This window comes from Loxodonta africana, unplaced genomic scaffold (genome assembly GCF_030014295.1).
Source record: "Loxodonta africana isolate mLoxAfr1 unplaced genomic scaffold, mLoxAfr1.hap2 scaffold_428, whole genome shotgun sequence".
Classification (NCBI taxonomy): domain Eukaryota; kingdom Metazoa; phylum Chordata; class Mammalia; order Proboscidea; family Elephantidae; genus Loxodonta; species Loxodonta africana.
Genome location: NW_026975142.1, coordinates 97,262 through 124,878, shown reverse-complemented (window position 1 = coordinate 124,878; position 27,617 = coordinate 97,262). Strand labels below are relative to the sequence as shown.

The following is a 27,617-nucleotide window of genomic DNA, read 5'->3' as shown; positions in this document are numbered from 1 at the left end:
GGAAAACACAAGTGGTTTTTTGTGTGCATGTCTGTGTTTGTTTTTGAGCAAATTTTCGTAGTCTCTAAAGACATTGGTGGCCTGAACAGGAATCTAAAGTGTACAGACTTTCCAAGTGTGCCCCTGATACTTACAGAAAATGACAATATCTATTGAAATAACAGCCACTTTTTCAGTCAGTTGGGAAAGAATTATAAGAAATATAAGCAAGATATTTAGTTGCATGTTTTTAGTTAACAAAGCACTTATATTATTATTTTCATAACTGCAACATCTTTACAGTTTCACAATCTTTATCCAAGGCTTTCTTGGAGGCTTTTTTTCCCTCCTTGTTCCTTAGACTATAGAAGAGAGGGATCAACATGGGGATCACTACAGTGTAAAAGATAGGAGCCATTTTGTCTGTGTCCAGTGAGTGGATTGCTGTAGGCTCTAGATACATGAAGATTAGTGTGCCATAGAAAATAGTGACAGCCACCATATGAGAGCCACAGGTGGAGATGGTCTTGAGTCACCCCTGGGTAGAGGAAGTCTTTAAAATGGCAACAATGATAAAGATGTAGGAGACGAGTACAATTGAAGAGGAACAGATCATATCAAAGCCAGCAAAAGAAAAGATCAGCATTCCCTTTGTGTGTGTCTGAACAGGACAGATCTAAGAGGTGAAGGTCATTGTAATAAAAATGGATAATTACATTGGGTCCACAGTAAGATAGACAGAAAGTGATACTATATATATACATATATATATGGAACAGCCACTAATTGAATGCAGACTCTTTTTAAAGTTAATAGTGAGTAACGCAAGGGACTACCGATGGCTATATAACGACCATACATCATGGAGGCTAAAAGGACACACTCAGTGATCATGAAGGTAAGAGAGTGGCCCAGTTGTGTTGCACAAGCATGAAAAGGAATAGTCTTGCATTCCACAACAAAATTTACCATCATCTTCAGGGTAAAGGCAGATGAGTAACAAAAGTCTGCAAAGGCCAGGTGGCTGAGGAAATAGTACACACTTTTAAAATAATCTCTTAATCTGAATCCAGTTTAGGTCTGTGGAAATGTTCTTTGGAATTTATTTATTTAGACTGTCTCCAAATGTTGTACACTGTACATCATTTAGGTGCTTAATGATAGAGGGTGAAAAAATGTGTCTTAATCATGTAAAGCTGTTTATAATATGGAAAATAATCCTATTTTTTCCTTAATATTAGTACTATAAGTCTACTGAAAAAAAAATATAGAGGAAGAAGAAAAAAAAAGAAAGAAGTGGAAATGAAAGACAACAACAACAAAAAAGTGTTTAAAAATAGTACCAATCTGGATACCTAAAGATAAATAGTATTAATATTTTGGTTTTCATTTGTCATACTCAAATTTGCTAATTCATAATTTACTTATTAATTGATGTATTCAATCCATTATTTTTATGAGATGAGTTTATACCATAAAAAACCATTTTAATATGTTGTGAAAACCACTCACAGCCTTAATGCTACAATGTTTATTTTCCATATTTTTAAAGACAATACAACATAGATTTTGCTATTTCACTGATTGTTAATTTTAATTGAAACATCTTTCTTCTTTTACAATTCTGCATTGGATAGGAATTTCTGCCGGAAACAAATCTCTTCACCCTGACAGCAGAAGACATATTCAGACATAACAGGGTTCTCCTTCAACTGAATTTAATAGAACGCCCCAGTGAACTAGGGCCGTCTTCTCATATATAAACTGCTCACTTCATACACAATCAAGATTATTCAGACCTTGTCCTCTGGAGAGGTTTCCCTTAGAAGAACTGTATATCTATTTCATGGCCAAAGGCATTATTCAGCAGTAACTGAGTTCATCCTCTTGGGACTCACAGACAATCCAGAGCTTCAAGCCATGCTCTTTGGAGTCTTCCTAGTGATTTTCTTAGTTACTGCTGTGGGTAATCTTGGTTTGATTGTGCTAATTCAAATCAGTCCTCAGCTTCACACACACACGTGTTTTTTCCTCTGTCATCTGGCTTTTGTTGATTTTTATGGTACCTCCTCTATTACCCTCCGACATGTCTGTCAGTTCATCGTACTGTGGAGGCTTCTGTGTTGCTGTGTTGCTGGAAGCTATGCCACTGGTATTCAGATACCAGCAGGGTCACCCATGCAGGACAGGTTTCAGCTGACCTTTTAGACTAAGACAGAATAGGAAGGAGGACCCGGCAGTCTACTTCTAAAAAGCATTAGCCAGTGAAAACCTTATGAATAGCAGCAGAACATTGTCTGATATAGTACTGGAAGATGAGCCCCCCACGTTGGAAGGCACTCAAAAGATGACTGGGGAAGAGCTGCCTCCTCAAAGTGAGTGGACCTTAATGACATGGACGGAGTAAAGCTTTCGGGACCTTAATTTGCTGATGTGACATGACTCCAAATGAGAAGAAACAGCTGCAAATATCCATTAATAATCGGAACCTGGAATGTATGAAGTATGAATCTAGAAAAATTGGAAATCGTCAAAAATGAAATGGAATGCATAAACATCGATATCCTAGGCATTAGTGAGCTGAAATGGACCGGTATTGGCCATTTTGAATCAGACAATCATATAATCTACTATGCTAGGAATGACAACTCGAAAAGGAATGGTGTTGCATTCATTGTCAAAAAGAATGTTTCAAGATCTATCCTGAAGTGTAACGCTGTCACTGATATGATAACATCCATACGCCTACAAGGAAGATGAGTTAATACGACTATTATTCAAATTTATGCACCAACCACTAGGGCCAAAGATGAAGAAATAGAATATTTTTATCAGCTGCTGCAGTCTGAAATTGATCCAACATGCAATCAAGATGCATTAAAAATCACTGGCGATTGCAATGCAAAAGTTGGAAAAGAAGAAGGATCAGTAGTTGGAAAATATGGCCTTGGTGATAGAAACAATGCCAGAGAACGAATGCTGGAATTTTGAAAGACCAACAACTTCTTCATTGCAAATACCTTCTTTCACCAACATAAACGGCGACTGTACACAAGGACCTCTCCAGATGGAACACACAGAAATCAAGTTGACTACATCTGTGGAAAGAGACAATGGAAAAGCTCAATATCATCAGTCAGAACAAGGCCAGGGGCCGACTATGGAGCAGACCATTAATTGCTCATATGCAAGTTCAAGCTGAAACTGAAGAAAATCAGAGCAAGTCCACAAGAGCCAAAATATGACCTTGAGCATATCCCACCTGAATTCAGAGACCATCTGAAGAATAGATTTGATGCATTGAACACTAGTGACCGAAGACCAGATGAGTTGTGGAATGACATAAGGACATCATCCATGAAGAAAGCAAGAGGTCACAGAAAAGACAGAAAAGACCAAGGTGGATGTCAGAGGAGACTCTGAAACTTGCTCTTGAGCATCAAGTAGCTAAAGCAAAAGGAAGAATTGATGAAGTAAAAGAACTGAACAGAAGATTTCAAAGGGCCTCTCGAGAAGACGAAGTAAAGTATTATAATGACATGTTCCTTGCTGGAGATGGAAAATGAAAAGGGAAGAACATGCTCAGCATTTCTCAAGCTGAAAGAACTGAAGAAAAAATTCAAGTCTCACGTTACAATAGTGAAGGCTTCCATGGGGAAAATATTAAATGATGCAGAACGCATCAAAAGAAGATGGAACGAATACACAGAGTCATTATACCAAAAAGAATTAGTCGATATTCAACCATTTCAAGAGGTGGCATATGATCAGGAACCGATGGTACTGAAGGAAGAAGTCCAAGCTGCTCTGAAGGCATTGGCGAAAAACAAGGCTCCAGGAATTGATGGAATATCAACTGAGATGTTTCAACAAACAGATGCAGCGCTGGAGGTGCTCACTCGTCTATGCCAAGAAATATGGAAGACAGCTTTCTAGCCAACTGATTGGAAAAGATCCATATTTATGCCTGCTCCCAAGAAAGGTCTGATCCAACTGAATCTGGAAATAATAGAACAATATCATTAATATCACACCAAGCAAAATTCTGCTGAAGATGATTCAAAAACAGTTGCAGCAGTATATCGACAAGGAACTGCCAGAAATTCAGGCCGGTTTCAGAAGAGGACGTGGAACCAGGGATATCATTGCTGATGTCAGATGGATCCTGGCTGAAAGCAGAGAATACCAGAAGGATGTTTACCTGTGTTTTATTGATTATGCAAAGGCATTTGACTGTGTAGATCATAACAAACTATGGATAACACTGCGAAGAATGGGAACTCCAGAACACTTAATTGTGCTCATGAGGAACCTTTACATAGATCAAGAGGCAGTTGTTTGGGCAGAACCAGGGGATACTGATTGGTTTAAAGTCAGGAAAGGTGTGTGTCAGGGTTGTATTCTTTCACCAAACCTATTTAATCTGTATGCTGAACAAATAATATGAGAAGCTGGACTATACAAAGAAGAACGGGACATCAGAATTGGAAGATGACTCATTAACAACCTGCGTTCTGCAGATGACACAACCCTGCTTGCTGAAAGTGAAGAGGACTTGAAGCACATACTAATGAAGATGAAAGACCACAGCCTTCAGTATGGATTACACCTGGACATAAAGAAAACAGAAATCCTCACAACTGGTCCAATGAGCAACATCATGATAAACGGAGAAACGATTGAAGTTGTCAAGGATTTCATTTTACTTGGATCAAGAATCAACAGCCATGGAAGCAGCAGTCAAGAAATCAAAAGATGCATTGCATTGGGCAAATCTGCTGCAAAGGACCTCTTCAAAGCGTTGAAGAGGAAAGATGTCACCCTGAAGACTAAGGTGCACCTGACCCAAGCCATGGTATTTTCAATTGCATCATACGCATGTGAAAGCTGAATAATGAATAAGGAAGACTGAAGAAGAGTTGACGCCTTTGAATTGCGGTGTTGGCGAAGAATATTGAATATACCATGGACTACCAAAAGAACAAACAAATCTGTCTTAGAAGAAGTACAGCCAGAATGCTCCTTAGAGGCAAGGATGGCGAGACTGCATCTTACATACTTTAAACATGTTGTCAGCAGGGATGAGTCCCTGGAGAAGGACATCATGCTTGGCAGAGTACAGGATCAGCAGAAAAGAGGAAGACCCTCAACGAGGTGGATTGACACACTGGCTGTAACAATGAGCTCAAGCATAACAATGATTGTAAGGATGGTGCAGGACTGGGCAATGTTTCACTCTGCTGTGCATAGGGTCACTATGAGTCGGAACCAACTCGACGGCACCTTATCAACAACAACAATCTCTATTACCCAAACACCCTGGTGAACATTTTGTGTGATATTAAATGTATGTCACTTTTTGTATATGTAATGTAGGTGTGTTGTTTTATCATATTTTCAGTTTGGGAATTATTACTGCTCTCTGTCATGGTTAATGACTGGCATGTGGCCGTCTGCAACCCTTTACTCTGTGTACTTCTCATGCCTAGGAAAATCTTCATTCAAATGGTCACTAGCACATATATTTTTGGATTGACAGTGGGAATTGTACAGGCAGTGCCTACATTCCACATGTCTTTCTGTGACTCTAATGTGGTCAACCAGTTCTACCGGGATGATGTTCTCTTGATTGCTCTACCTTGTTCTGATACACATGCCAAAGAGCTAATGCTGTTAATTATTGCTGGAGTCAATGTGTTTCTCTCACTTATAGTTGTTCTCATCTCCTATGTCTTCATTCTCTTTGCCATCCTGAGGATCCACTCTGCTGAAAGAAGACAGAAAGCCTTCTCTACCTGGGCTTCTCATCTATGTTCTCTTACTATTTACAAAGGGACCTTGATGTTCATGTACCTACAGCCCAAGTCAAGCTACTCAATGGATAAAGACAAATTTTCCTCAGTGTTCTAGGCAGTGGTGATACCCGTGCTAAACCCATTGATCTATAGTTCAAGGAATCAGGAGGTAAAAAAGGCCCTGAAAAGAATTATTGAAAAAAAATATATTCTAACGATCAATGGTGAGATTCATTTTCATGAAAAAAATGCCAGAAACAGAGTTTGGAGTTTTTTGAGTCAAGTTTGTACAATGGTACAGTGCTAATAAGTGTAGGAATCCTTGCCCTCTGGGGCTCAGTTTATGGAAAATAGTTATTTGCTTGTCCTTTGTTTTATCCTTTTTGGTGGTGTTTCATAAATTTTTGTTTCATTGTTAAATTTTAAAATAAAGAAAAGAATTAACAGCCCTTTTTGACCATTAAATATCTCATCAATAGAGATAGAGCATACAGTTTCTTGAAATGATGAATTCTAAGTGGAGATGGGGTGAGACACCAGTATATTTCTAACTAGTACATAATATAACAACGACCTATGGACTAGGCCCAAATATTAACCCTGCCTTTTTGTCATTGTAGGGAATCCCTAACCCAGGCAACCATGGCATAGATCAATAGAAAGAGCTATGTACAATGAACAACACTTAAGAGATAGGTAATATAAACATCTAGACTACCTTTCCATATAACGTGTTCATACAATCCTGGAAATAGACTTTGTGGTTTCGACAGAGGGAAAGCAGTTTAAAATATCTCCGTAAACCAATGCGTGAACGTGTTCTCAGGCCCAAGTGTCTTTCAAGCTACCTTGCAATTCTCTCACATCTCAGTAGAAAAACTAAAATTAAGTTAATAATTACAGATTAATTAGAAATAAAACAATGCAAAAATATATAGTGACTTCTGTAAAATTTCTGTTCAAGATACTTTTATTGTGGTTGTTAAATTCACAAAACTAAAACACAAAAACCAACCCTGTTACCGTCAAGTCAATTCTGACCTCATACTGATCCTCGTAGGACAGAGCAGAGCTGCCCCATAGGGTTTCCAAGGCTGTAATCTTTACAGAAGCAGACAGTGACATCTTTCTCACACGGAGGAGCTGGTGGGTTTGAAGAGTGGACCTTGAGATTAGCAGTAGGGCACTTAAACCCTGGGCCACCCAAAATGGTATTATTAAGAACTAGAAAAATAATGTTAATTGGACAAAATATTCACAATAATTAAGGTTGATCTTGTGTGTGTGTTTGTATAAAAAGAAGGGGTTGATTGTGATTTTTCTATCTATTCATCTTTCTGTTTATTATTCTACACACATACATGGATGAAATGGTAATGAATAGAGTTCATTGCAGGGTTTGATCTATGTACCTTTAAATGCTTTCCAGCACAGTGCAGGATAAAATAAGTTCTTTTTCAGTTATTATCCCTTGTGAACAGAACTTTCAAGCATAATTCTCTGAGATCAAACTAAGTACACCAGTAGCAAATAAGAAATCCATGCTAGTTGTTAATTGCAACAGATTGAATTTCTCATCTAGAGTTGGATATTTGGTACAATCCAAATTATTAGTTAGTGGTGGGTTAATATACTTTGATCTAATGCATATCATGACCACTTGTTGAAATTTATAAATTTAGTAAGACCGATATTAAAGTATAAAAAAGTAAACCAAGTACAATTAAATGTTTTCCATGTTGTTTTCTAAAACGTTAGAATGATCTTTGTTAAGCAATTATTCTTTATTATACTTTGGCTCAGCAAAGTTATCTGTCATTTCAAATAATTGTTCCTTGCTTGTGAGGCAAATTGAATCCCAAAAGATCAACTATAACATAATTTGCTATGCTCATGAGACATCATTACATTGTTTCTCATAAATTTTAAAGAATGATGTAATACAAGGAAAAGCCTCTAGAGGGACTACAAACCATACAAAATGCACTGACAGTACTTAAGTACTGGTAAGTATTGTTGGCATTCCCAGAATTGGCTTCAAGACTAATTGAATTCTTTTTGGTTTTGTCATAGATTACTCAAAAACAGCAATGCAGTACTGAAAAATATTCAAGGCATTTGAGGTAGTAAAAAAGGGTTTGGAGTAACACAAACTTTGGATTCATATGTTCAATTATTTTACAAGTGTTTTTGGAGTATCTACTAATTGCTGTTGGGTATTGGAGGTAAAACTGGGGAAAATATAGAACCATTTTGGCTTACCAAAAATTTCAAATTTAGAGTAGGTTACAGACAAATTAACAGGTAGGTGAATAGTTCAGAGTAGCACATGAGAGATAATAAAAGCCCTACAGAAAGAAGTGAGATTTCACCTGGGATTGGAAGGAGAAGATGAAAGAAAGTAGCCAACCAGAGGGGTGAAGGTAAAGAAAGGAGTATTCTGACGAAACTATGCACAAACTATGTTGTCACACCTGAGAAACTGAAGCAACATGGCTGAGGCATGGAGATTACATGAGGGATGTCAGAAGAGATGAGACTAGTCTACAAAGCAGGAGTTTGTTTTCAAGGGTCGATTTAGTCACTTTAAGGACTTTGAACTTTATCCTAAGTTCAGTTGAAGAAAAAGTTAAGACTTGCCAGTTAGGAAGAGCTCTTGGGCTGCCATATGCACAAAGAGGGTTATAAAACTAGAGCCTAGGATAAAAGAGAGCAATATTTAGGCTTTTCCTCCAGGAAAGGTGTGATAGAAGTCTAGATAAAGAAAAGAATTCATGATATAGAGAACATTAGAAGAGGACGTATTTGAAAAAAATGGATTAAAAAATTAGAAGTGTTCAATAATTAATTATTTGTTGGTAAAAGAAGGAAGGTACATGAAATGTTTTCTTGGTTTCTCACCTGGATAAATGTCTGGAAGATGGTACCATTCACTGAGATAGAAAATACACGCTTTAAGGCATATGAATGGGGTGGGGTGGTTTTGAAACTCTGATTTTTCTTTCGAACATGTTAAATTTAGGTACCTCTGAAATATTTAAATTAATGTTATCTGGAAATCTGTTGGATATATGTACCTGGAACTTAGAGAAAAACCTATCTTAGATATTTAAGTTGATGCATCATCAGTACATAAATGACAATTGTCCTCATATCATTAAATGAGAGCTCTCAACAAGAATGTTCAAAAAGGAAATGAGTTGGCTAAGCGTTGAAGTCTAAAGTAAGATAGTCATTTAAAATATAGACAAAGAAAACATAGCTATCAAGGGAGAGTAAAAGTGGACAGAAGGATGGAAAAACCCAGAAATTCTGGCTACTTGAAAGCCAAAAAACAATGTTTTTTAGGATAAAAGTAAATGGTGTCCAATGCTACAGAGAAGTCAAGGGTGAAGTCTTCACTGGATTTGGGAAAAAGGAGAGTGTTGCTGTACTTCAAGAATGTAATTTCAATGCAATGCTGAGAAAAAAACATAACAATAGTACAATAGGTCAAGACATGAATGTGAAAGAGGGGGTAAGTGTTGGCAACTTTTCTCGGGTGTTTGGTAATGAAGGGTGGAAGACAAGAGCAGAGGTAGAGGGTTATCTTAGGTAAAGGGGCAGGAGTAGAAATGAAAGAACACTGGTGAGGTCTGACCATATACTTTGTTTATAGAACAATGCAAATGGTTGAATAAATTAGCAGAGGAGAAGATACGGAATGCAAAACAGCATGTGATCAAAATATAAGTTTAGGCATTAGAAATAGAGGTGTGCTTGATCCAAGCCATAGTCTGTTTGATGGCCTCATATATATGTGAAAGCTGGGCAATTAAAAAAGTACTACTGAAGAAGGATTGATGCATTTGAATTATGGTGTTGGTGAAAAATATTGAATATACCATGGACTGCCAGAAGAATGAACACATCTGTCTTGGAAAAAATACAGTCAGAATGCTTCCCAGAAGTGAGGATGGTGAGATTTTGTCTTATGAACTTTTCACATGTTATTAGGAGGAACCAGACCCTGGAGAAGGACATCATCTTTGGTAAACCAGAGAGTCAGTGAAAAAAGAGGAAGACCACCAAAAAGACGGATTGACACAGTGCCTGAGACAATGGGCTGAAACGTAGTAATGATTGTGAGGATGGCTCAGGACCAGTGTTTCATTTTGTTGTAAATAGGGTTGCTCTGAGTTGGAACCTACTCAATGCCACCTAACAACAGCATTAGAAAAAAAATATCCTCCAAAAAAAAAAAAATGGAAGCTGGTAGTTTTGCACAACTCTTCAAAAGAAGTTGAATTTTTTGTTTTGTTTTGTTTTGTTTTGTTATTTAAAATCTTATGATGGAATTATTGGTAGAGAATAAAGGGGTGGTATTTTTTTTTTTTATTGAAGAGTGTGAAGAAATTCAAAGGGCCTGAAATAATAGTTACATATAGACTGAGAGAAAGTTGATTCAGGAAAAAGCCAATCTTCTGGGGAAAAGTAAGTGACTACTTTTGAATATAAGTTTCTAATTGTTCACTTTTGCCTGCTTGATGTTCTTGGGAGTTCAGGTACAATTGTGAAGGAAGAATATTTAAAAATACCTAGATGTTAGTTGATCTGGAAAGAAATAAGACCAGGATGTTTAGGATGTTGACAAGAATAATTGTAGTAATAAATCATGGAATCTAAGCTATGTAGGGGAAGAACTAAAAAAAGGAGGTGACAAAATGGAAGAGAAATAATTAGTGGGAAATAGCGATATGAGTGGAAACCTGGTATGCAAAGTTGTATTGTCTGACTAAGATGTTAAAGGGAAGGGTTGTGATCTAAAGAAAATGTTCTAATTTTGAATATTTAGCATTTAATCAATTTCCAGATAAATAAGACCCAAGATGAAGCCATAAGAGCAGGAAGTTCAAGGCTGTTGCTGTTGGGGTCACTGATACCAAGATTTCAAGGATTCAAGGAACAATGCATTAAATGTGTGGTTTTTGTGGGCACTGATGCCAAATTTATGGAAAAGTAACAGAATGGTCTTGGTGCCAAAATCTTCAATAAATAAGGAGTGACATACGAATATCTAAGTGGCAACAATGAAGATGGTTTTAAGCTTCAAAGCATTAGAAGAGTTTACTCAAATGGATGATATAATAATAAGTAAAAAAACAATGCTCTGCGTACGAATAAGGCCTTGTCTTAGCTCCCAAATTTGAAATATGTGTAGAGTTACAAATTGAGCCACCTAGAAGAAGTAGGTCTTCAAGGGGAGCCAAGATTTAGTTTAACCAAACAAAAAAAAACATTGCCTTCAAGTCCATTCCAACAAATAGTGAACCTATAGGACAGAATTGTCCCATAGAGTTTCCGAGGAGTGGCTAGTTGATTTGAACTACTGACTATTTGGTTAGCAGCCTACTCTTTAACTACTGTGGCACCAGGGCCCCATTAGTTTAAGCAAGGGAGAATAAAATGAAGATGTTGGAGAGTTTGGCAATATCAGAGCAAGAGCTGCCCATATTTCAAAACAACACAACTATGTAAGTACTAGAGAGAATAAGAGCCAAGACGGGCAGGGATCAAAGTTAAATTTAGTGAGGCAATGGGAGAACGCTTTTCAAAATATTGCAAAACAAATAAACTCCTTGATAAATAACTGTGATGGGATTGCACACAGAGTAAGTCTCAATGTAAATAATATTAACACTACTAAGAGCTAAATTTTATTTAGCACATAGTATGAGATAATGGACAATGAATAAGGAAACCGAAGAAGAGTTGATGCCTTTGAACTGTGATGTTGGCGAAGAAGATTGAATATACCACGGACTGCCAAAAGAATGAACAAATTTGTCTTGGAAGAAGCCCAACTAGAATGCTCCTTAGAGGCAAGGATGGCGAGACTGCGTCTTACATACTTTGGACATGTTGTCAGGAGGGATCAGTTCCTGGAGAAGGACATCATGCTTGGCAGGGTACAGGGTCAGCAGAAAAGAGGAAGACCCTCAACAAAATGGATTGACACAGCGGCTGCAACAATGAGCTCAAGCATAACAACGATTGTAAGGATGGCTCAGGACAGGGCAGTGTTTCGTTCTGTTGTACATAGGGTCACTATGAATCGGAACCAACTCGACAGCACCTAACAACACAACATGAGATAGGCACTGCTCTAAGCGTTTGACATGGACGTGGGTTGCCTTTCCAATGCTGTTTTGTTTCTGGTAAGTGGGGGAAATCATTCCTCTGAAAAGAGATCATTGAATAAACTATGAATTGAGGTTAGGGATTCAAGGCTGAGACTAGTTAGTGTGTTACTCTTCTTCATCCCATGCTGATCAAGAAATGTAAAGGAAACCTAAACTCTCTGCCTCCGTTTGTATATCTCAAAATAAAGGTGACACCTATATTATCAACCTATAAGCTTGATAAAATCTGAGACAAAATAGTTAGAAAGGCAAATCACTTTGTGGTAATGTAAAGTTCATTAAAAGGGCCCTCCTTTTGTTTAGCTAGAAACCAGCTTGCATTTCTACAAATTCGTTTTAGGATGTTTTCCTGCTTTGCATTTGGAACTTGGAAGATACGTGATAAATGTGCTTTGTGAATCATTTAATGCATCTTTAACTTGTTCTGCAATTTTCAAATAGAAAGAGTGTGTTTATACTTCCACGGTATTTTTCTCCTTTAATTCACAAAAACTACACAACAATTGAAGAAAAAAAACAGGAATTACAGGTAAGAGAAAAAGATTTAAACGATCCTGAGTTTATGGTAGAGAGCTCAACAGTATTCAAAATTTTAACTCTGAACTTTTATATTAACTATTCTGGGATGAATTTTTGGAATTTATTTCATTTTTATTATGATTTTTTAAAGGATTTAGTATACTTTTTTTTTGTTTTTTAAAGGATGTAGTATACTGGGGCAGTACTACTCTGCCCTATAGGGTAGCTGTGAGTCGGAATCGACTCGAAGGCACTGGGTTTTAGTATACTTTTATTTAAAGTATTAAAATAACTTTAAAAACATTTTGGCATCTGTGTTCAAAAATCTGCCAATCTTTATTTCCTCTTGCTAAAAGTAGATATGCCATAGATTTTTCAGTTATATAAAATTTTAAATAAAATGCCATCTTTCTACTTTTACTATTCCCTACATAATCTCATGTTTTGGAATTTCTGCCTAGATCAGATGCCTTCATTCCAAATGCAGAGCTAGCACGAAGATTGTCCTGGGGGGTCAGAATCATCTTCTAACATCTGCTTGATGATTACCAGCAGACTGAAGATTACTTGGAACTGTGATCTGGAGGAGTTTATTGCAATCTTTTCACGGCCAAAGGCAGCCATTCAGCTGTGACTGAGTTCGTCCTCTTGGGACTCACAGATAACCCAGACCTTCAAGCCATTCTCTTTAGTGTCTTCCTAGTGATCTACTTAGTGTCCTGGGTAATCTTGGTTTGATTGTGCTAATCCAAATCAGTCCTCAGCTTCACACACCCATGTATTTTTTTCTCAACCATCTGGCTTTTGTTGATTTTTCTTTTACTTCATCTGTCACCCCAAACAGCTTAGTGAACTTCCGGTGTGAAGTTAAAAGTATAACATTTTATGCGTGTGTCACCCAGGTATGTTGCTTTATCACATTTGTAGTTTGTGAATTGTACTTGCTTTCCATCATGGCATATGATCGGTATGTTGCCATCTGCAACCCTTTACTCTATGTCGTTCTCATGCCTAGAAAACTCTGTATTCAACTGGTTGCTAGCACATATGTGTATGCTTTTACTGTGGGTCTTGTACAGACAGTGATGACATTCCATTTGTCTTTTTGTGACTCCAATATGGTCAACCACTTCTACTGTGACGATGTTCCTTTGGTTGCTTTGGTCTGCTCTGACACCCAAGTCAAAGAGCTGATGTTATTAATCATTGCTGAGTTCAATACACTTTTCTCTCTACTGATTGTGTTAATTTCCTATGACTTCATTGTCTTAACCATCCTTAGGATCAATTCTGCTGAGGGAAGAAAGAAAGCCTTTTCCACCTGTGTGTCCCACCTGACCTCCATCACAATATTTTATGGGACCCTTATTTTTATGTACCTCCAGCCCAAGTCAACCCATTCCCTGATCAGAGATAAATTTGCTTCAGTGTTTTATGTGGTGGTGACTCCCATGCTAAACCCACTGATCTACAGTTTGAGAAACCAGGAGGTAAAAAATGTACTGAAGAGAATTATGGAAAAGTTGTGTTTGGCTATCAGATAAATGAAGAGCCATAGGGCAGGGATCACAAAACTTAGAGTTATATCTTGTCTAGAGTCACAGTCCTGGTAAATGACAAAGCCAAATCCCTTATTTCAAGTGTTCGAGCACACTATTCTGAGGTATAGTTCTGTAGACTCAAGGTGAGTTTCATCCACTGTTTATTTCCAATAATCTCTACATGAAAATCATTTTGTAAATTTTATTTGGGTTGTTGAAAGAAGAGTGTGGGAAGGAGAGAGGGAGGGAGGCGAAGAGAAAAATAGAGAGAAATCCTTTTTGGATATGTTATCCTTCAGCAGTAGAGTTTTAGGAAATACTTATTTTACCTGAAATCCATATGATATTGAGAATAGATCAACATCTGATATCTTACTTTGAAAATCTGCTGCCGGGATAATCTGGAAACCATGTCAAAGTTTAATAGCAGGTGTTTTGGGTTGGAACACTCTGAATAATTTTCCTAGTAGTCCACTTTCTCTGCACCCAGCTGGGAAAGATAACTCAAGCAGAGTTACCCTGACATTGAGCATTTAGTGGCATTGATTCTGTATCAATTTAGATCATTTGGGCTACTTCATACCATTATGATTCACTGCCCATATATATGAATGTGTGGGTAGGCCTATTCTACATAAATGTGTGGTTAGAACTTGGATTCTTCATTCAAACAGTTTGGCTAACCATTTTAGCTTTTCCAATTAATGTGATAAGAGAACTAGCTCACATTTCTGTATCTCAACTGCCTCATCTGCAATAGGCAAGAAGAGTTCCTTTCTCTTAGACTGATTGTGAGTAGAACTGCACCATAGAGTTTCCAAGACGCAGCTGGTGGATTTGACCTGTGGACCTTCTGGTTATCAGCGGAGCTCTTAAGCACTGCACCACCAGGGCTCTGATTGTGAGAATTAGATCAGGTTATGAATATGAAGAGTATTGCCCAGTTCCTAGCACATAACAAGCAATTTATAAATGTTGCCTATTACATTTAATTATTAATATTATAACTACACTAATGGTTCCTTTGATTCAGTCTTAGAAAATAGAGGAGCATTTTTGGAAATAGTTGCCAACATGATATACTTTATTTTAAAATCAACAAAATGAAGCTATAAAAGCTAAAAAGTTATATTCTTGTGATCTTTTAAAACAATACAATGCTTTTAAATTTCTTTTGTGTGTGTTGATGAGCACATTTTTAATCGATTTTTTAAGAGGGAGCAATTCTCTCATACCAGCACTTCGATGATACTGATAATATGCATTGCTTTCTTGATAAAATGAATCAATTCATTCTTGTTATATTTAGTAAAGATTAGGTTAATAAATTATTAATTTATTTAGTTACAAACTTTTAAAATAAAATTGGAGTTAACATCAATTGTGTCTTTTTGGTGTGTCGGGTGGTTAGTGCAGTGTTTTTAAATAAACTGTTTCAGTTAATTTTCATAATACCCAGCTGAGATAGATATAATTCTCCATTCTATCAAGAGAATAGTCAAAGTAGGTTATGTTATTTACTAGCACATGCATAGCTGATATCTGAAAGAATAAAGGTTTGAATCTAGTTTTGTAAAACCATAAAGCTCATTTTGTAATTATTTCTTATACTTCCAAGGACAATTGTACAATGATATGGTATTTTAAAAAATTGGAACTAATTGAATGCAGACTCTTTAACATCAGTATTGAATAATTCAGGAGACTACAGATGGCTACATAGCAACGATAGACCATAGAGACTGTCTTTGTTATCTAGTGCTGCTATAACAGACATGCCACAAATGGATGGCTTCAATGAACAGAAGTTTATTCTCTCATAATCTAATAGGCTAGAAGTCCAAATTCAGGTCATCAGCTCTAGGAGAAGGCTTTCTCTGTCTGTCAATTCTCCAGGATGTCCTTGCCATCAGGCTTCCCCTCATCTAGGAGCTTCTCCTACACAGGGACCCTGGGTTCAAAGGACATGCTACGCTCTAGGTGCTGCTTTCTTGGAGGTGTGAGACCCCCCATCTCCCTGCTCCATACTGTTTTTTATATCTCAAAAGAGATTGGCTTAAGACACAATTTAATCTTATAGATCTCATCAACACACCTACCAATAACCCATCTCCTTAACATCATAGTGATCAGGTTTACAACACATAGGACAATCACATCAGATGGCAAAATGGTAGACAATAACACAATACCAGGAATCACGGCCCCACCAAATTAACACACATAATTCTGGGGAACACAATTCAATCCATGACAGAGGCCAAAAGGAAACACTCAATGATCATGAAGGTAAGAAAGCAGCCCAGTTGTGTTGCACAAGCATGGAAAGAAATAGTGTTGCATTCCCCAACAAAGTTCACCATCATCTTTGGGATAATGGCAGAGGGGTAAAAAAGATCCATGAAGGCCAGGTGGCTAAGGAAATAGTACATAAATGTGTGGAGTCGAGTGTCAATCCTGATTAATATAATCAATCCAATGTTCCCCAGAACTGTGACCAGATAGATGAATAAAAATACCACAAATCATGGAGTCTGGAGCTCTGGCCTGTCTGTAATGCCTTTGAGAATGAATTCAGCGACTTAAGTGATATTAACAGCAGCCACTTATATTCGGTGAATGTTGTTGCATTTGGAGAATAAAAATGGCAACTCTCGTGGCCTCTGTCAGTGTAGAGGAAAGATGATCATTGATGTCTTGTCAGCCTTGAATTACATCATCAGATGGGTAAAAAGTGCACCTTAGCTTTTATCTGCCATTCAGAATAATCTTCTTAAAAGTTATTTTTCTTTCTAATTTTAGAAAGTAAGAAATCATCTTGGCTGAAACAAAATATTATCTAATTTAAACCCGTTGCAGCAACCACCACTAATATTTCACTGTTCTTGCTGCCGTTATCTTTTCTATGCACATATAAGCACAATGGGAGTCCCTGGGTGATGCAGATGGTTAATGTACTAAGCTGGTAAGCATAAGGTTGGAGGTTTGAGTCCACCCAGAGGTGTCTCAGAAGAAAGGCAGAATGACCTACTGTTCAAAAATCAGCCACTGAAGACCCTCTGGAGATCTACTCTGACACACACAGGGTCACCATGATTTAGAATTTACTCAATGGCAACTGACGTTTTTACTTGCATATGGTATTTAAAAATACTCAATTTTTTATCACAAAGTCTTTTCTTTCAGTTCCAACCATGAAGTTATGATTTGAACCCTAATTGAAGATAATTATAAGATTACCATATAAGGTAATAATAAAGTAGGCCATCTTCACTGAAAGATGATCTCAGGGGAAGAGGTTTATTTATAATTTTTTTTCTTTTTTGCTTAAAATAGAAACACAAGTTTTTTTTCTTTTATTGCTTTTATAAAACCTCAGGATTTATTGTTGTCCCAAGTTGCTTGTCAAACCAAAATCAGAGGAAACTGTATGGGGACATAAATGTATCAATGAGAACCTGAACTATGGTAGATATTTACTACTAAGTCCTGGTGGTGCAGCGATTAAGAGATCAGCTACTAACTAAGAAGGCAGTTCAAAATCCACCAGCCACTCTTTGGAGACCATATGGGGCAGTTCTACTCTGTTCTATATGTTCACTATGAGCTGGAATCAACTCAATGGCAACAGGTTTGGTCTGGGGGTACAAGCAATTTGCAATCAGTTACTACCTTAAACTTTGGAGGTTCAAATCCACCCAAGAGTACAATGGAAGAAAGGCCTGCTCATAAGCTTCTATAAATATTACGGCCAAGAAAACCTTATGAGGCAGTTTTACTCTGTAACATATGAGGTTGTCATGAGTCAGAATCCATCTGAGGGAAACAGGTTTGGTTTGGTTTAATAGACAGAGAGAGATAGATAGAGAGACAGACAGACATAATCAGCAATGCCTATTGAGGACATTGGATCGGACAAAATCAAGAGAGTATAAAAAGGTAAGGGCATAATAACCTTCATGAACCCCAAAAAACAGATCATCTAAAGCACAGATAATAGAAACAGAACTTCCAAGTTAGAGATTCAATGAAATAGTAAATAAACTCAGAGACTGCTTTGTTCTAGAAACCAAAAGTATATTCAACAGAGTCTAATGCTATAGAGCTGCCAAAGGCAAAAACCAAACAGATAAACAAAAAACCGTCATTAGATTTGGGAATAGGGAGATTCATAGAGAACTTGGTGAAAAAATATCAGTGGAATGATGGAAAACGAAGGTAAATTACTCTAGGTTGAGCTATAAGAGTAACTGAGAAAGTGGAGATAGATGCTCCAAGATATTTAATTGCGAAGTGGTAAAAGAGAGACAAAAGATAAAAGAGTAACTTACATAAAGGTTCTGAGTAGATGGAAGTCAAAGGTTAAGGGAGGGGGGTTATATTTTATTTTATTTTATCTGTCTTACAGATCTGTAAGGTTGATGTTGAAATAACTTGAGAAAATGTGGTGATAAAGGCAAGTCAAGTTAACTTATCCTTTGCTCTGGATGGGAAAAATTTCAATTATGCCAGCTTTCAAAATTCAGAACCCAGTTTACATTTGTGGAAATATTCTGTGGAAGTTAGTTTTTTAAAACTCTTTCCAAAATCTTTATATCATTTAGATGCTTAAAGGTAGAGGGTAAAGCAATGTGTCTTAGTCATCTAAAGCTGTTTATTACCTGGAAAACGGTTTACTAATGTACACGTTGTAAAAGACACAAAGACAGAAAATTAGCAATCTTAGTTTTTCCTTAATATTAGTATTTAAGTCTATTGAAGAAACAAAGAAAAGAATTAGTAGCAAAAAAAAAAAAAAAAAAAGAATGTTTAAAGTTATACCAAACTTGATACCTAAAGATAAATAATATTAATATTTTGGTTTTGAAATTGTCATATTACATATTCCACACTTAATTCTGGTAATTCATAATTTACTTGTGAATTGATATATTCAATCCATAATATTTTGAGATAAACTTACAGTACAAGAAATCATTTTAACATGTTGTAAAAACCACTCACATTCTTAATGCTGCAATGTTTTTTTCCTATTTTAAAGAAAATACAACAGAGATTTTGCAATTTTATTGATTGCAAGTTTTAATCTAAACACTCTTTCTTCTTTTGCAATTCCCCAGTGGATTGGAATTTCTGCCTAAAAAAAATCTCTTCATACTGACAGCCGAAGAAATATCCAAACATAACAGATTTCTCCTTCACCTGAATTTAACATAACATCCTGGGGATCCAGGATCATCTTCTGATATTGATCACCATCTTCTCTAAATTGATCATTTCCTACAGAATCAATATTATTAAGACCATGTGGTCTGGAGAGGTTTCTTGTAGAAGAATTGTATATCTATTTCATGGGCAAAGGAATTATTCAACATGACTGTGTTCATCCTCTTGGGACTCACAGATAACCCAGAGCTCCAAACTACTCTCTTTGGTGCCTTCATAGTGATCTACTTAGTTACTGTCATGGGTAATCTTGGTTTGATTGTATAAGCTCAAATCAGTCCTCAGCTTCACACACCCATGTACTTTTTCCTCTGTCGTCTGACTTTTATTGATTTTTATGGTACCTCCTCTATTACCTCAAAAACCCTGGTGAACTTTTAGCATGAAATTAAGAGTATGTCATTTTTTGCATGTGTTACTCAGATGTGTTGTTTTATCATTTTTTTAGTTTTGGGATTATTACTGCTTTCTCTTACGGCCTATGACTGGAATGTGGCCATTTGCAACTCTTTACTCTATGTAGCTTTCATGCCTAGGAAACTCTGCATTCAGAAGATCACTCAAAAAAAACCTGTTGCCATCATGTTGATTCTGACTCATATCGACACTATAGGGCAGAGTAGAACTGCCCCATAGGGTTTCCAAGGAGTGGCTGGTAGATTCAAACTGCCCACACTTTGTTTAGCAGCAGAACTCTCAGCCTCTGGGATACCAGAGATCCAAACGGTCATTAGCACATATATGGATTCACCCTGGGAGCTGCCCAGGCTGTGTGACTACATTCCACATGTCGTTCTGCGACCCTAATGTGGTCAACCAGTTCTACTGTCGTGATGTTCCCTTGGTTGCTCTAACTTGTTCAGACACATTGTCAAAGAGCTGATGCTGTTAATTATTGCTGGATTCAATGTGTTTTGCTCTCTTATCATTGTTCTCATCTCCTTTGTCTTCATTCTCTTTGCCATCCCGAGGATCCACTCAGCTTAAGGAAAACAGAAAGCCTTTTCTACCTGTGCTTCTCATCTATTTTCTATTACTGTACACTATATACTATGTGATCTTTTTTTTTTTTTTTTAATGTGATCTTAGTGTTTATGTACCTACAGCCGAAATCAAACCATTCACTGGATAAAGACAAATTTGCCTCAATGTTATATGCAGTGGTGATCCCCATGCTAAACCCATTGAACTACAGTTTGAGGAAACAGGAGGTTAAAAATGACCTGAAAAGAATTATTGAAAAAAAAAAAATGTTCTAGTGATCAATAGTGAGATATGTTGTCCTAAAAAAATGCCAGACACAGAGTTAGGAGATTTGGGAGTCAAGGCTTGTACAATGGTACAGTGTTGATAGGTGTAGGAATCTTTGTCCTTTGGGGTCAGTTTCCTAACATCTAAAAAAAGCTCCTTAAAAACAGGTATTTCATTGTCTTTTATTTTATCCTTTTTGTTTTACACATAGTAGGCATTTCATAAGTGTTTGTTTAGTTATTGAATTCTAAAATAGAGAAAAGAATTATCAGTCCTCTTTGACCATCAGATGTTTCAATAATACAAGTGAAGCATACAGTCTCTTTAAATAATGAATTTATCTTATTTCACTATGATTGGCCACCCACTTCATGTTAAGATCAATATGTGTGTAGTCATGTTAAACTTTTGTTGTTGTAAAATACATTTTTTTCTGAAGCAATGTTGTGTGGATTACCATACCAATGAATGTGGCAGTCTTTAAGCCATTAGAAGATTTCATTCCCTCGTACACTGCACTTACGGAAGGCAAATTCATATACAAAATATGTATTGATTCAGTGCAATAGAGTCTTTCTAGTGACTTACAGACCATTGTAAATAGCCCTGGAAAGTTGGTTAAAGTACTAGGGATAGTAACAGAACATGGCATTCTGGGAAAGAAAAGGGAAGGTGATTTCCATTTATAAGGCAGATGCTCTAATCCTCCTGGCTATTGCAAACATACTCTGCTGTAGCTACTTACTAGTAGTTAAAAACTAAAATCAACATGTTTTGTGCCTGTTTCTCCTTCCTAAAATTCCATTTTTTGTAGACTTGTTACTCCAGATACCCTAACCAACTGTCCAGGTCTGTTTACCACTGCCTATGAGTCAGTGTGTATACAAATCTAAGGCCACAAGCTCACCAGATAAAGTGGACAGTTAAGTGTTCTACCCGCTGGGACTATTATATCTAAGTGGAAATAGGATGAGGAAATGTTGCTGGGTGGAAACCCCAGGATCTGTTCAGGGTGACTTGTCATAGCCAATAAACAAGAAGCTCAGGTGGGAGAAGAAAGTCACCTCTATTTTGTTGTACAAGGAAAGGAGCGATTGGGGGTGCTGCCTCCAAGACTGCTGGCAGACAGCTTGGGGAGGTGGGCTTTTACAGAAAGCAGACAAGGAAATGCAAATTCATCATGAGCATTCAGGATTGACCTTCACTCAAGTGCTCAGGGCTTGGGGATGGCTATGCATTTTCTCTAAACAAGGATTTGATTCTCTGGCAGGATATTTATGTGTATTTTGCACTTAATGAGCTAATAGGTTACCTGAAGTGTTGACATGGCATAGAAAATCTGCTAAGACCAGTTGAGGCCCACCATGACTTCAAGGACAAATTCTGGCCCATTTTATACTATCTCGTCAAGGACAGTTTCAGAAAAATGTGCAGGCTATTCTGCTTAGTGTAGGAGGAAAGCCAGAGCAGGTGTCTCTTAGAAGTGCTGAGCCCTGAGGCTACCTTTGTCTCCTTGAAGTGTTGAGCTCTGAGGCTGCCTGTCTCATTTCCTCTTTTTATTTGAACCGTGACCACTACTGGTCAGGGTTCATTCTAGACCACTGTGCAGCTGCATATTTTGCCTGGTGGGAAGACTCTGGTGAGGTGACAAGCTGGATGTAAAGTTCTGGGATTTTGTGGAGGTTAACTCTTCATTGTACCATCATTATTAAAGAAGTTTTGGGTCAGAAGGTATTAAAACATGTGGGAAAAAACTTGGATGCAACAGCATAGTAAAATCCATAAATCCAAAAACTCCAACCCCCCTGCCGTTGAGTCGATTTAGATTCATAGCGACCCTATAGGACAGAGCGTTCCCAAAGAGCACCTGGTGGATTCTTCAAAAAGCCGACCTTTTGGTTAGCAGCCATAGTTCTTAACCACTGTATCACCAGGGTTTCCGAAATGCATAAGCAGATAAAAAGAAATGAAAACACTTCTTGTATCCAGGAGGTACTGGGTAACCAGGAAGTGAGCCAGCTAAGAAGGGCAGTGGTCCCTAACACTCTGGAGCCAGATAACTTGCTCCCAAACATGTCTGACAATTTGTTCTACAATTCCTGAGTTATTCATCCACATGCAGCAAGAGGTATTGGCTATAGCCCAGACCCCTCCTTGATTAGCTAAGAAGAAGTTCATCACAACGTGGTTATCTAAAACCACTCTAGCTAAAGCATCTAAGGATGTTTGTTGGGTCCTAACAGCTTGAGTTGTTGAATAGGCAATGACTTGTGAGGAGTGGGACAGTTTGTGGAGGAGTAGTTCGTGGGAGGCTATGTCTATACAAGGGATAAAGAAACTAGCTCTAAATAACCCCCATTGGACAATGTCCTGTAGGCTGCGTTTAGTTCGGTGAGCTGTGGACACAGAACAGTTAGTTACATTAAACACTTGAAATGGGGTAGTGAGCCCAAAGAGCACTGCCCAGTCATTTTGGTGTTGAGGTGTCAAATAACCCATCTGTACAGGGGTCAGCTGGGCCAGACAAAGACATATCCTGAGTGGAGGGCACATGCTGCTAAGCAAGATGTGTTATTTAAGAAACTGGTGATATTTAAATATCAGGGGTCCTGGTGACAAGACCTATTACCAAAAGAGAAAATGTGGGGAGTTTTGGTCTTCTTGGCAAAGGCAGAAGGTTAGTGAAAAACATGAAAAGTAACATTGGTATCACAGGTAGGTCTATCGGGATGGTCTACTAGCACACAACTTTCTTTCCAAATGGAAATAACTTGGTTACAAGATGGGGAAAACACTTCACTGGTTGATTCTCTTGGCTTTAAGGATACCGTCGATGCTCCCATTAGGCATTGGGAGTAAAAACTGTAATTGACATGGACAGTTTTACTGGGGGTTAGATTGAAGCATGTATCTGGAGCATGAGACAGGTGAATACTTTTATGGCCATGGACTCAGGGTTTCCTGGTGTCCAAAGGGAAATGCCTGTTAGGCTTTGGACAAATTGGGTCAGTAATAAACTGTCAGGATCTTCTGAACTCCAAATTGGGAGAGGGTGACAGACCCAGCAGTTTTTTAAATGTCCTCCTGTAGCAACGGCTTGACTAAGTTTGATGATAGCCTTGTCTTTCTAGTCTTCTTGGACTGTGGTTTCAAGGCTGTGTGTAAGTTCCAATTAGTGGCCAGGGAAGTTGCCACTGATTGCACCACCAAGGCACAAAATGGGGCCCATTGTCACTGCCAATAGAGATGGGAAGCCAAAATCAAGGGATAATTTCGTTTAGGAGGTGTTTCACAACCTCAGTGGCCTGCAAGGAAAAGCTTCAACCCAGTTAGTAAAGGTGTCGATAAAAACTAGTAGATATTTGTAATTCCTGGGAGCTTGAGACAGTCAGTGAAATTCACTTGTCAGTAGTCTGCAGACATTGTCTCAGTTTGCTGGACCCCTGGGGATGATTCAGCAGTGTTCTTTGGATTATTTTTCACACAGGTGGGGCAGCTCTTTATCATTGCTGAAATAGTGGACCTTTGGTCCAATTAATTGTCTCTTAACTCAATCATATAGTCCATCTTGTCCATAATGGGTGGATAGGTGGCCTCTCTGTAGAATAGAGTGTATGAGTTTTTATGGAATGAAAATCTACCCATGAAGGGTGTACAGCCATCCATCCTTGTTTAAAGTGCCCTCCCCCCCCCATCTTGGCAATGTTTTTATCTTGTTAGGGACAGTCCAGGGGGAGGTCAGGTGGTAATAACTCTAAACGGGGAATTAGCAGGGCTACTACAACAGGTTTCTGTTGGATCGTAGCTTTATTTTCTCTCGCATCTGCTTTGTAATTACCTTTGGCCACCACGATGTCCACTTTCTAATGCTTTTTGTAGTGTACTACTGTTCCTTGGGTGGGTAGGAGAACAGCTCATAAACGCTGTAAGATCTCTTGAGAATATTTAATGTCCTTACCTCCTGCTTTCCGGAGGCTTTCCTTCCAGATTGCCACTGTGCATGCAATACCCCAGGCATGTACTTGGAATCAGTACAAATAGTTGTTCTCTTACCTTTGGCGATTTTAAGGGCCTGCAACATGGCAATGAGCTTGGACTTCTGGCAAAGATACCTGGGGGAGGTGCTCTAGAACCTTTTCTAAAGTGACCACCACATATCCAGCTTCTCTTTATCCTTGTTCAATGTAACTGCTTCCATCAGTGAACAGCTCAAGGTCTGCGACTGGCGACAAGTAGATCATCCACATATTGAGGAAGACACCATTGGTTAGGGTCAGTTGTCACAATTCTCGGACTAAAGCTGATCTAAAAAGAGTGTGACTGTTTTTAAAGAGCTGTGGGAGGACTTACCAGCCAATGCAACTTCTGTGTTTGTCCTGTTCCTGGGTCCTCCCACTCAAAGGTGAAGGTTTCTTGAATTTTTCCTCCATTTAGATGCAAAAGAAGGCATCTTTCAGGCTTAGAACAGTGAACCTAGAAAAGGTGGGCAATAAGGTCAACAGCAGGATATATGGTTTGGGGACTACAGGGTGGACCATAACAGTTACCTTGTTGACAGCTCAAAGGTCCTGAAAGAACGGGTAGTCTCCATTTTTCTTCTTCATTGGCCGCACGGGGGGTGTTGAACATGGTCTGAGCAGTCCATGTTTCTGGTATCTGGTGATGATTTTGCCCGGTACCTGTCAGGCTTCAGCTCTGATGGGATACTGGTTAAGCCTTGGGAGAACTATACCAGGTAACAATTCAGTGACAATGGGAGGGACATTTTTGCTCTCTCCTGTACTCTGTTGGCCCACACCTATGACACTACTGCATCTCTGATAACTGGATCAACTAAATTTGGTATGTTCTTCTTTCCTGTAATTAGTTGGTGGCCCAATAGTGTGGGCCATTTGTAACTGCCACCTGTTTTTTGTAAAGGAAGGAGTATATTAAAGATTTTCCTTGTATAGAAAAAGTTAGAGGTTGTAGGAAGGTAGGGCGTTCTTTTCTTGATACTCCCACAATGGACAGCGTCTGTCTCATTGGGGTAGTTTCTTTTATCATTAATTTTTTTTGAGGAGAGGAGTCAGAAGTGAATGGACTGCTCCAGTATCTACCAGAAACTTTACAGGTTCTCTCTTCCACCTTCATTATAACCAGAAGATCAGGTGAAGGACTTGCCTCAGTTTGACTCATCTTCTAGTGGCATGATTGGGCACTGCGTCACCTCTCTGTTTTTTAGTTCCTTTGGTTGGCATTTTGTACACTCTTATTCAATGTCTTTTCTCTTTACATCAGCTGCACCTGTTTCTTTTCAAAGGAATGTGGGGCCTTCTCATGTCCTGAGGCCTTCATCTCCCTCTTCTTATTTATTTCTTTAGGGGATGGCCTCCAGCCTGCAAGCCAGCAGCTAGGAAGGTTGCTTGGTGTTTTAGATTGTGACTTTCTTGCTTGCTCCTTATCTCAGTTAGAGTAAACTTGGCAGGCCAGTCCCACTAGCTGAGAGATTTTTAACCCTATACCTCCTTGTACTTTCTGAAGCTTTCCTTTAATATTGGGGGCACTTTGCCTAAAAGATTATATTAACCATGAGAGTATTTTCAGGGCTTTTGGAATTCAGAGCAGTGAACTCATGAGCATGGTTCTAAGATACCATGACTCCCTCAAGAACTGGTGTCGACCGGGGCATTTTCATTTTCCCTAACAGACAAATGAGGGTGCCCAAAGTCGTTCCGTTCTGTGTGTGAGGGCAGCGAGCCCACTGGCAGGACAGAAGGACCAGGGAGGGGTGGATATGAAAGTTGAGGGGGCTTAACAGTGGGGGCTATACCGGTTGGTACGCATGCTGAAGCAGTGGGAGCTGTAAGATCCTCTTGGGAGTCAAGAGAGAGGACTGGCAATTGTGATTTAACAGTCTCTTTCTGAACTAAGATTTTATGTTTTTCTGTAACTCTTTGTTCTAGTACAGAGTCATGAAAACTTTTACCTAATACTTTTTATCTCATTTACCCTTGCAAGGATAGAAAAGATCAAGATGGAGGACAGTATCGTTAAGAGACCAATTTGCTGGCTACTTTTACTCATCTGCCAATTCATACTGAGGCTATGTGGCATTACAAAAGAAAATCATCTTTTTCTTTTTCATTGGGTCTAACCTGAAATAGCCCCAGTTTTTAAAGATGCATCTTATTTGGCTGCATTTCAGGATCTCATGAACGTTCCTCATTTCCCAGACTCACACACACTTATACTTTCACACAACCTAATTCAGTGCACCAACAGGCACCCAAAGTCTTCTACACTCTCAACCATCAATATTCCTGCTTCCTGGGACTCTTGTAAGAACTTATGTTGGAATTACCCTGTTACTTACCAAACCTAGAGCCTTTTACCCCCTCAATGGTAAATACTCCCTCTTCTTTGGACTCTTCTAAGGTCTTATCTGGGTGCTTACCAAATAATCTCAGATACCTAGAGCTTTTTATGCCATCAATGGTCAATATTCTTGCTTCTTCAGCCTCTTTTAAGGCTTTTACCTAGGTACTTACCAAATAACCGCAGGCACATTTCATGTCGCTCACATAGACACCATTGGGTCTGAGGCAGATAGGCCCTTAGGACTTCTTTGAGGTCTCCTGGAGAACTCTCCAGGTGGGCCAGATATCAGGCGGGGTCCCTGGCACAACCCATCTCAGGAACCGAGCAATGACTCCTGACTGGCTGGCCAGAAATGCTGCCTGGTGGAAACCAAACTCAGGTTCTGCTCAGTGTAACTTGTTACAGCCAGTAAACAAAAGGCTGAGGTCGGAAAAGAAAGGCACCTTTATTTCATTGCACAAGGAAAGGAGCAATCAGGGCTGCTGCCTCCAAGACTGCTTGCAGGAAGCTTGAGGAGGGGAACTTTTACAGAAAGCAGACAAGGAAATGCAAGTTCTTCATGAATATTCAGGATTGAACCTAACTCATACACTCAGGGCTTGGATGACTATGCATTTTCTCTAGACAAGGGTTCCATTCTCTGGTGGGGTATTTAGGTAAATATTTTATACTTAATGAGCTAATAGGTCACTTGAAGTGTAGAGATGGCATAAAAAACCTGCTAAGACTGGTTGAGACCCACTATGGGTGCTTTGTGGTTATAT

The 27,617-nt window shown here is 38.4% G+C and overlaps 2 pseudogenes; one reads left to right on the top strand and one right to left on the bottom strand.

The window, feature by feature from the left end:
- Positions 1–259: 259 nt before the first annotated feature.
- LOC135229615 (olfactory receptor 8U3-like) lies at positions 260–27,047 on the bottom strand (annotated as a pseudogene).
- Positions 5,407–14,930, top strand: LOC135229612 (olfactory receptor 5AL1-like; annotated as a pseudogene).
- Positions 27,048–27,617: the final 570 nt, after the last annotated feature.